Source organism: Polistes dominula, unplaced genomic scaffold (genome assembly GCF_049000335.1).
Source record: "Polistes dominula isolate Pdom_NZ unplaced genomic scaffold, Pdom_raw_medaka contig_78, whole genome shotgun sequence".
Classification (NCBI taxonomy): domain Eukaryota; kingdom Metazoa; phylum Arthropoda; class Insecta; order Hymenoptera; family Vespidae; genus Polistes; species Polistes dominula.
The window spans coordinates 135,401-146,329 of record NW_028301042.1 but is presented as its reverse complement, the minus strand read 5'-3'; the positions used below and the strand labels follow the sequence as shown (position 1 = coordinate 146,329).

The 10,929-nt window shown below is 32.3% G+C and overlaps 1 protein-coding gene across 3 annotated transcripts in view; it reads right to left on the bottom strand.

The window, feature by feature from the left end:
• Con (leucine rich repeat protein connectin) overlaps positions 1-10,783 on the bottom strand; it is a 155,038-nt gene extending 144,255 nt beyond the window's left edge. For all 3 annotated transcript variants that reach the window (XM_015332296.2, XM_015332297.2, XM_089174999.1), the window contains exon 1: positions 10,590-10,783. The gene's annotated coding sequence lies outside the window, so the exon portion shown is untranslated. The remainder of the gene's footprint in view (positions 1-10,589) is intronic.
• Between the last annotated feature and the right edge of the window lie 146 nt (positions 10,784-10,929).

Genomic DNA, 10,929 nt, shown 5'->3' with positions numbered 1-10,929 from the left:
GTTTTCTATCCTTTTTTTTTTCATCTTTTCCTTTTTATTTTTTTCCCATAGGATTCTTACGTTTCAATCGAAAATCTCGTTCTCGAGTAGATAAGTAAGTGCATACTTCTTTGGTACACTGTTAAATCTATCTTCGATAAATAAGGAAAAATGAGAGATAATATTATTTGAAAGATACTTATATGAGAATTAATGTTATGCTAATTATTCTAATCAAAAAAAAAAAAAAACTTGCTTATTTTCCATTTTTATTATTTTTCTAATAAATAACTTTTAATATTAAACTATCGATAATATTTATAAATAATAAATGATACGGTAAATGTGAGAAGAGCGGATGATATAATACACATACCGAGAAAAATAAATGATAGGATAAATTAAATTATTGATTTGATAATTACCTCTCGGGTGTACGTTTAATCTAGATATAATATAGAAATATAAATGGATAGAATTAATTTAATCTGAGAAATAATTACGAGCTTTATACGTATACCATGAATTATTCGATAAAATGTCAAATTTGTATGAAACATGAAACTTGGAGTAATGTCGAAGTTACTTTTATAAACGATGGATCATCTGAAACTTCAAAGTGTCTATATAAGAGTTTTCTTACTTTTCTCAGATAATTATCTCCATTAGAATGTATATAATGTAAAATATAAAATATATGAATTTATTAAAATTCCTAATAGATCTGAACGGTGTTATGATTCATTGAAATCCCTTTAGGATATACTACACTTATAGATATCGGCTAAGTATGTGCATATATAATTATTATTTTTTTATCAATTTTATTTTTATCTTTTTTTTCATCCATAAAACTTTCTACGTAAAACAAGGATTCCCCATCAGTTGAAATTAAATTTTAATTTGCCTCTAAAATTTCCCAAATTCGCCCCTCGTAACAAAACCACGAGGTAAAGTTCGTGAACGACGAGATCATTAAATAAAGAGTAAGCACCTCTTCCTCATTCACTCTTTCACTCTCCCTACCTTAATTTAAATTGCTGCGCTCCGATATCCTCATCATTATTTTCTGGATTACTCATCAACCTATATGCAGCACGTATACGCGCGATGTGTGTGTGTGCTTTCATATTACATTATGCAATATATTATTAATATATTATAATCAAATATAATGAATTATATTGATATAAAAAGTACTCTCTCTCTCTCGCAGTTTTTATTTTGATCCTATCCCAGGAGTGAAAAATCATTTTTCATGTCAGATCTTGATCGATAGGAAGAAGTCGGCACTTTCATAAAAGAAAGCAAAGAGAAGCCCGTTAGCCGTATCATTTATTCTACCTTTTTCTCCGTACTTGCGAAACTGCATCCAACCTATATACAAGGAACCCCGATGAAAATGTCAAAGTGTTAAAGGGGTGAGTGGTCGTCTTTCGTGGACAACACACGTCGACGCGTTCAACGTTGAACGTTCAACGTTTAACGTTCAACGTTCAACGTCACGGACATTCTCGTCGTCCTCGACGACGTGGATGGATGTCGTCGATGTCGTCGTCGGCAAGCCGACCTAATTAAGACGCCGACTTGTTCTAGATGGTAATTGCCATGACTTCATACGTTATACATATTTAAACGTTCGCCAAAAGCTCTACCAGTGCATTCTTTCAAAAAGAAAAAAAAAGAAAGAAGATTAGATCTCCTTCCATTTTGACTTCATTTTGACTTCATTTTAACCACATTTTGGTTCATACGTTTAATCTCACGAAAGGAGTAAATAGCGTGTCTTTTTGCTCTTTGATGGTCGACTTTTTATCGGTTTCTTTTGAACTTGTTTAATCCGATGCTCACGGAAATATTCATTAGAAAATATGTTATCTTTGTTTTTGTTTTTTTTTTTGTTTAAGTTGATCAGTATCAAGTTCGTATCGTTAGCTCTGATTTTATCTTTCTCTGTATCCCTCGATGACTCTATCGCGATTCTCTGTTTTGCGTTGAAACCGCGAATCGAATGATATTTCCATTAGGGAAAGCGTAATGCGCGAAACGATGTCGCACATTTAATTTCACGAGCGAACTAATGATGGATTATTGCGCGGCCTGTTTATTTGCTCGAAACAACGTGCTATTCACTCCGTAACACCTACATAATCTACCTAACATATCTCTTCGTTTCTATACATTTGCGCGATAATATAGTATGTTCAAACTCGTCCATTTATTTTCAAGATTACAATCATATATAATTTATTCTTTATTTCAAAGATAACAAAATTGTCTTATAATCTGAAAATAAAAAAAAAATAAAAAATAAACGATTAAGAGTAATAAGAGAAAGAAGGAACATACGAGAATTAGCATGTTTTCATTTGAACCAACAAGCTTCCTTCTCTTGCCATAATCTCCTAGGAAAGTTAGGAAAGTTCTTTTGAACGAGAAAACTCCAAGCAGGTTTAGAAATCTAATTTAGTGAAGTATTTTTTTGTAGCCCTCCCTCTTACCTTTCGAAAAAATATATGCAAAAAGAGGGAGAAAAAAAGGGAGAAAAAAAGGCAAAAAGATGGCAACGGAGGTAAACGAGCGGCAAGTTTTCTCTTATTCTTTCGAATTAATTCGTGGTCGTTATTTTTGGAAGAATGCACATGCGAGAGAGAAATAAAAGTAGAGATAATCGTGAATTCACACTGATTTAGTTATTCATACGGGACACTGGTCTCACGAAAATAGAAATTTTCGTACGAAACTAGTAGAAAAAGGAGACGGACAAATTTCAGTTAATTTGTCTCACATTTTACTATTAAAAATTCATTCTCGTAGATAAAATATTATTATCTACAGGGTGTTTCGCAATACTACGAGACTCATAGAGTAGAAAATGTTTCTTTAGAAATGATTAGAATTCTCGCGAAATTGTTCATTTGTTAATACATATGTATGTATTATGTACTCGTAGTAGAATTATCGAGAATAATTCTGTTTCATGGTGGACACTTAGCCGCAAGGCTAATTTCGTAGTTGTATCTGTCAGTCATGAAAACAACGACCCAAAATGCGTGGTAAATGTATATCGAATTGGTCTAACAGAATACATCTCGTACCGTTACTGCTGTTTTAGCTGGAACATTTACTCGTTCAACTATTTACTCATCACTCATTGCATTTTCCATTGATTTAAATATCAACAACAATTATAATTGTGCACAGTTCTACAATGTATTTTATACGAATATATATAAGTATATTTGTGAAATAAAAAAGAATTTGCAATTTGCAATTGTATGATTTAAACGTCGTCTTCGTAATATTCTTAATGAAAAAATGTGTAGGCCTTTAAAAAGAATTAATTATCGCACGTTTGCACGCACAGCTCGTGAAAATAATCCGTAAGTTGCGATAACTACTACAAACTCAGTGACGCTTTTTATCCACCTCGATATCAAACTACCACCGCCCTTTATCCCCCTACTACCCCCTACTACCCCATTCCCTACTACTCTTCTCTCGCTGTTTCAGCACAGTTCGTCAAGTATCTCTGTCTCTTTTTATCTATCTTTCTATCTATCTATCTATCTATCTATCTATCTACCTACCTTTTTCCACGGTGTATTCTGTGTACTTTATCCTTCTATTTGCCTTGTTTTATTTCGTACGAAACGTGGTCCACGAGCGATCGGTAAATAAAGGAAGGGAAGGAATAACAAGTTTTTAGTCTCGGTTTAGCCGTTTCGTGAATGTAAAGAACTGCGAAAAATAAATCGAGTAGAGATGAGAGAGAGAGAGAGAGAGAGAGAGAGAGAGAGAATCTTTTGTGGAAAATTTTCAAAGTTATATCGATTTCCTAGTTTTTCCATTACGATAGATACTCCAATATTTTATATCTTTTTGAACAAAACAAAATTGAATTGTTTAAACATTTATTTATTCCACAAGATCAATATAAATTCGAACATGCATATTTACTTCAAATATTTTAATCGGTTTCATTTATGAAAGAAAAATGAATGAAATGTTTAAACGCAATCGTCAAAAATCGATTCATTCGAGTTAGATAAAGTAGAAAATAAACGATCAAATAATTACCGTCATTACATTCTTTTATTGCCATATTGAAATATAATAAAATGAATATAAACGTTAATAAGATATTTTTTCAAGAGTTTCATTAAAAAGATAAATAAATGAGATATGCATAATTATTGATTTTATCGTATTTTATTACTGCAATATAATTAAATTCCAATATGTGATATTTAGTCAAAACGTTTGTACGTAAGATATAAAATATTGAAAATAAATCGAACAGAAATCGAACATAAATCGAACAGAAATGAAGCTTTTATAAGTTTACGTAATATTATATAATTCTTAAGTCAATCGTTAATGAAAATATTTCCAAAGAAAAGAAAATACCGGAGATAATTTTAATTTAGAAAAAAAGTAGAACAAATAATGACCTGTCTTATAAAATCTCATGAAAAGGAAAAGGTAGGAGAGAAAAAAAGTGATCGTTAATTATCTAAAATGGCAAAGCAAAACGGAACTCTCGTGAAAGTTCTCAAAGTCATAAGAAAGCGAGAGAGAGAGAGAGAGAGAGAGAGAGAAGAGAAAAGACCCTCTGGTCCTTTTAACTTAATGATTCGTATCAAACCATTCGAGGCAAGTAAGGGAGACGTCGACCTCGTTATGAAAGTCGAGTGAGAAGGGTGAATTCGGAGTAAGGATAAAGGTGCACACTCATGTCTCAGCGATTTTAAGTGTCGGCCATCGAATGTGCTTCTTAGAGGGTTCAACCGGAAGGAAAGGAAGGAGAGAAAAAGAGGATAAATTCAACCTGACCCTTCTCTCTTTTTATTTTGTACAGTTTATCATCAATATTATCTGTGACGTGAGCTTTTCTAATTTAACTCTGACTTTAATCTTCCTCAATTATTCATTCAAATTCTTCTCATTTCTTAACATTTATTTACTTATTTATTTGTTTCAACGTCTAATATTTATTTCCTCCTAACTGTGAGAATAAAATTCAATAAACATTTCAAATGGATTTCGTGAATGTGGAATCTCTTTTATAAGATCTGCCAGACATCGTATCCATCTCTTTCTCTTTCTCTTTCTCTTTCTCTTTCTCTTTCTCTTTCTCGCTTTCGTCTTCATAGATGATAAAAAAGATAGATAAATAGAAAAATGTGACTTTTTCTTCTAGTCCCGGATGCGCATTCCCTTTGGCTTTTCATCGTATCTACGTTGAACACTTTTCCTCCTTCTTAATAGGATTAAAGAAAAGAACATTTTTCGAGTATGACAAGAACAAAAAATGTTCTCTTTATTACGATTTATTATAAAAATATATTTGAAATGTGATTTGAACGTTAATTTGTGTATAATTAACGTTTCGCGACATAGAGAGAGAGAGAGAGAAAGAGAGAGAGAGAGTTTTCCTTTTCTGCAAAAGTTTTTCCCCCAGGGAAAATTGCTTATTTAGAAAGGTAGAAAATTGAGACGAGTAAGAGAGATATCCATTATTTAAACATTCAACAATGTACACCGTACTTTTAATGATCCTCTTGTTATTAATTTTTAATGAATATTAACCGTCTCTACCTGGTGTTTATAAACTCGTTACGTATTTACAATTAGGAAAATATTTTTCTATCATTTTTCAAAACCGATCCAAAATGTTTCATTCCAAAATAGTGTATAGTTTTAGAAAAACAACAACAAATATATATATTTAACTATATATTGTATAGGTTTGTGTTGGTATGTGTACATATAAAACTTGGTTATATTCGCAAAGAGCGTGTGAAGAGTTTAAACGAGACGTTTAAAAAAATTTTCCCTCATAGAAATTCTCAGACGACTTGGCGTGCGAGAGATCAACAGATAAGTGATAAAAAGTAATGGGCTTGGTATTATGGGTATTATGGGTATTATGGGTATAAAAGTAGCAAGCGTGTTCGTAATAGCTGGATGAGAACTGGAACTGGAGATAGAGCTTGAGAAACATATCTCTATGTATATAGAGATATACAAAGATATATAGAGATATATGTACATGTGCGTGCATGGGTGTGTATATTCCATATACATTGGAAGAATCGATAAGAATGGAAGAAGAAATGCAAAAACGCATTTATTACGTTGGAAGGGTAACTTTTATTATTGCGACCATACGTTCACAAATCCCGCGATCGCATATTACACGTACGTTCGTAATACGATTTTGTTCTTCGTGTTGAATGTGTAAATGTATCAAGGATTTCTTTAGATAAATTTAACAACAACAAAATTTAATAAAAAAAAGATATAATATTTTATCTATATGTGTAAATCATTTTTACAAATTCTACGTATTTTAGTCTAACATTGCAATAAATTTCAAAGGCGTAATCTTTGCAGGTGATTTATTGGAAATGTGATAACAATAAATTAAAATAAATAATAGGAAGAAAAGGAAGCACGTAGAGTATCGATAAAGAATGGGAAATTCAATCGTTAGAAATCCTCGCGATTTACATACAATGTAATGAACGCTAAAGCTCCGTTCATAATCATCCTCATAAATCCTTCGAAGGATCGACTAAGCTTAAAGCCAATCCCGACTGTAGTATCGGAAATTCGAGGCTAAGTTCTGAACAATTTTTTTTTATTGACAAAAAATACAAAATACACAAATATATAAATATATACGCTTTTATATATTTGGAAATAATTGTAGCATACAAGAAGGGCTTGTTGCAGTGGTAAAAGGGGATTGAAAAGTGTAACGCATAAAATACGATTATATATGATATTTAATCCTGGAATATGAGTAATTAATAACGTTTCATTTGTTGAAGCTTGTGCAATTTTGGAAAAAATGTATCGTTATAAAAAAAAAAAAAAAAAAAAAACAAACAAACAAAAACAAAACAAAAATATAATAAATATAAATAAAAAAGAAAGAGAGAGAAAATAGTGAAAGCAGATTTTCTGGACGATAAAGCACGTATCGTTAATTTAATTTATCGTTCGCGATGATACCTCGAATCTCCACGCATGTTTCACTTGTCAAAGTTTGTGTCACTGTATATTTTTAAAAGTGCGTTTGCTTTTTTTCATTTTCTTTTACACTCGACTTGATTGCTATTATGTACCTCATTTTATAATGAACAAAGTTTCCGTCCATGTGTTGTTACAATTACTATTATTGAAATGAATTTCAACTAGGAAGGAAAAGAAAAAAGATCGAAAATAAAGAATAACGTTATATTAACACTTAATTGATCTTAATGAGATAATTGAAAGTTTATCAAGAAAGAAATTAATTATGACCACTTTTCTCGTAACATTTTTCACAGCCAGTTTGTACACCATTATCAACATTTCCCTGTTAGAGCTCGTGCCAGAGTCAGAAACTTGTAACTCGATTAGAACAAGAAGGAATTCGTAACTACCTTAATGCATTGCGATGTAGCGCGGATTAGAGGCTCTTATTAAATAAATTGCAATTCCGTAGTGCTAGATGCAACTAGGAAAATTTATAAACTTAACTATATACATATCCAGGTGGTACGTATAAAGGCCTCTCCTTAATGCCGAAGCACGTATCTAATTAAAGTATATAATCAAAAGATAATCAATTGTTTTTTATTCAGTAATTTAGTTGATTATTACGATTAGCAGGCAGCATTTATAAAATAGACGAATTTGAGTAGAGCTTAAGCTTCGCTAGGTTGGACTCTATAAACGACTATGTAGCACGAATTAGGTGGTCTATTCGAAAGTCGATATAGAGTCGATATAGAGAGTCGATATAGAGAGTCGATATAGTGGGTTTCGAATTCGATCGAAAACGTATCGACTTTCGATCGGACCAATCAGTTAGCTCCAAAAGGAAATTCTTTTCTCTTATCGTGCTACATACCCTCTGCCTATTCGTCGATGAAACCCGAACAGATCTCTTCGGCAAACAAATGTCAGCTGATGAAAAGAGAGAGAGAGCACTGTTCGTTCGAAAGCAAGTAGCTTAATGAGAACGCCATTGTTGAGATTTTCAAATAAATTGTGGTTGTACTGGCTCACCAAACTCTCCGTATATGTATTACACGTGTACAGTATGTAACGAATGAAGAGAGAATGGAAATCGATTCGAACAGTAATTCAGTAGTAAACGTGAAAGAGAGTAAGAATTATATCCGCTTGGTTAACGTTATCGTCCCGACAAAACCAGATATCTAACAGTTTATTTTTTTCATTCTCAATTTAACTCGATCGACCCTATTTTTAGACTATTTTTCTTCAAATCATATGTCGCTAATAACAAAATAATACTTTTCTTCATTCCAAGTGTACAAATGTAACTTTTTCCTTGTTGGGCAAATACTTTAAAACGCTTGGGGTAGGTATGCATATATTTCTATACCTACATAAATGTTACCTTTGGAATTTTATATTGTCTCTGAAACTGTTTCTTTTTTTTTTTTTTTTTTTATCTCTTTCTCTCTTTCTCAACTTGTTACTCTTTCTCTTAGAGAGAAACATAAGTTATAGTACACCGAGAGACTCCTACAACGAGACCGAAAGAGAGAGAGAGAGAGAGAAACTTCCGACGAACTTTTCGTCGCTAGAATAATTTCGGTACGTGTATGCAGACTAGATAAAGTTGAAAGCTACCTTCCTTCTGACTATATCTATATGCATATATGTATGCATACATATATGTATATATACAATATATATATGTTACGTTCCAACGATCTATGACGCACATTACATGCCCTTACTTCAAACAGACTTATTTTCCACTTCTAACGTGTTACAGAAATACATAGAAATTTATATGTTAAATTTTGTAAAAAATGAAAATTCACGATTCCCATCTAACATCTTCAAACACTTATCCGACACGCAAGATAGTACGCTAAATCTACTATATAGGTAATTACACCTTTTACGAATAATGTATTGCTACATCGATGAGAACGTAACACGCAAACAATCCAACATAGTTTATAAAAAAAAGTAGCATTTATCTTTATGAAAGAAAAGGAAAAGCAGAAGGAGAAGCAGAAGGAGAAGAAGAAGAAGTCGATGATTTGTTCTTATTAGTTAACAAACGCAAAGCTTAGTTGGGTTTTCTTCTTTTCTCGTGGAAAGTTTGAAAGCAAGTAACGCTTTACTCGGAACATTAGTTGGCTCCTGACCAAAATCGAACGTAAATCGAGTGAACAGGATAGCGTTAAAAAGGATTCCTTGCGAAAGATAACTTTTCCTCTTTTTATCCTTCTCTTTCTTTTGATATCCTTACGTGACCATTGCGTTACTTCTTCTGACACGTTCAAATATTGTAAGCTTTATTTACTTCACTGCCCCCCCATAATACCCATTTTCTTTTTATCCAAAAATAATATGAAAACGTCCTAGACAATAATCAAAGTTTTTAGTTAGAAAGACAAAAAATAATCGTTCATATTCATGAAAATATATAAACACCAAAAATATGATATATATAAGAAAAAAAGGTGGAAAAATTCCGAGCGAATATAAAAGAGCAGTAAAAAAGATACGTGTAGGAGATATAAAAAAAAAATGGAAATATCAGGAAAGAGGATACTCTTCTTCGTGCTATATGCGTTCGTACAGTTTATATTACCACGTAGGGATAATATATCCGGTTTGGTGTCCTGCGTGTGTGTGTGTTTCTTTTTAAATGTACACCCGTCACGAAATTCAACGATTTTGAATACGGCCAGTTGCGATTAAAATGGAGACGATAGCTATCATTTTTCTACAAACGCGATAGGTTTCACGCACACCTCGTTGGACAATACTGATCGTCGTTTACGTGACGTAAGGATATTAATATATCGATGTACATAACATAATCATAATGTGTACATTATGTGCTGCATGCGGGTGTGACTGGACTATATGACAACAATTCTTTCGATTCTTTGCAATAATATTGTTCGTTGTTTTTCGAATAAATTGAAAGAAATAATCAAAATGTGATCAAAGCAAATTCACGTACGCACACGCACAGATATACAAATAGAAATAAACACTTTGAAAATGCATGATCTAAAGTCCATAAAAAGTAGTTGTGAATATTTAGAATATTAATGAACACTTCACTCTTGATACGATAGAAATAAATCCAACGTATACGTCACCATTAGTTTCATCAATCGTAACGAAAATGCTCCGATAAATTCGCGCGTGACATCTTGCGAGGGATGCACGTGCATGTGCGTGGCGTGTGCGTGTGCGTGTGCGTGTGCGTGTGTAATATCGTGTACAATTTGTTAGATAAAAACAAACGACAAGAAAGAAAAGTAGTTGTTCAAGCTAATATCAAAAAACTCTTATTAATATAATCTTTTTTATTGTATAATAATCGAATAAATATTATCCAATCTATTAACTCGTATTATCTTTGGGAGATTATTATTTTTCTTAAGTAATTATTTTGTCTATTTAAAAAATATGATTATTTTCATTAGTTTAAAAATGTCAACTGTAGGAAAAGAGTGCAGAAATAATATCTGACACAATTTGTCTTTTATATGTGACAATCAAATATTTCATTCGTTTATACAATATAATATTGTAATAATTAAAAGACTCACCTAAAAACACTAGATTAGACTTGAAAACCAGACGAATCACAATGAACACTAACCTTAGGGAAAAACTATTTTCTTCGATATTCACACGAAATAAAAGTGCATTCCCGTATAACCGAAAACAACGATGTGCATTCGTTCACATCTAAAATGCAACTTGAACTGTAGCCCGCGCTTTAAAGACTGCCGAGAACGTAGGGGTGAGAAATGTCATAGTGCCTGCGCGAATCTTATTTACAAACTAATTCACCAGAGAGCGGTAACGTACGCGTCAAACTGTCATGGCGAATTATCTTGTAATACCTGTCCCGACATCTAGCGGCTAAAAATTCAACTATCTAGT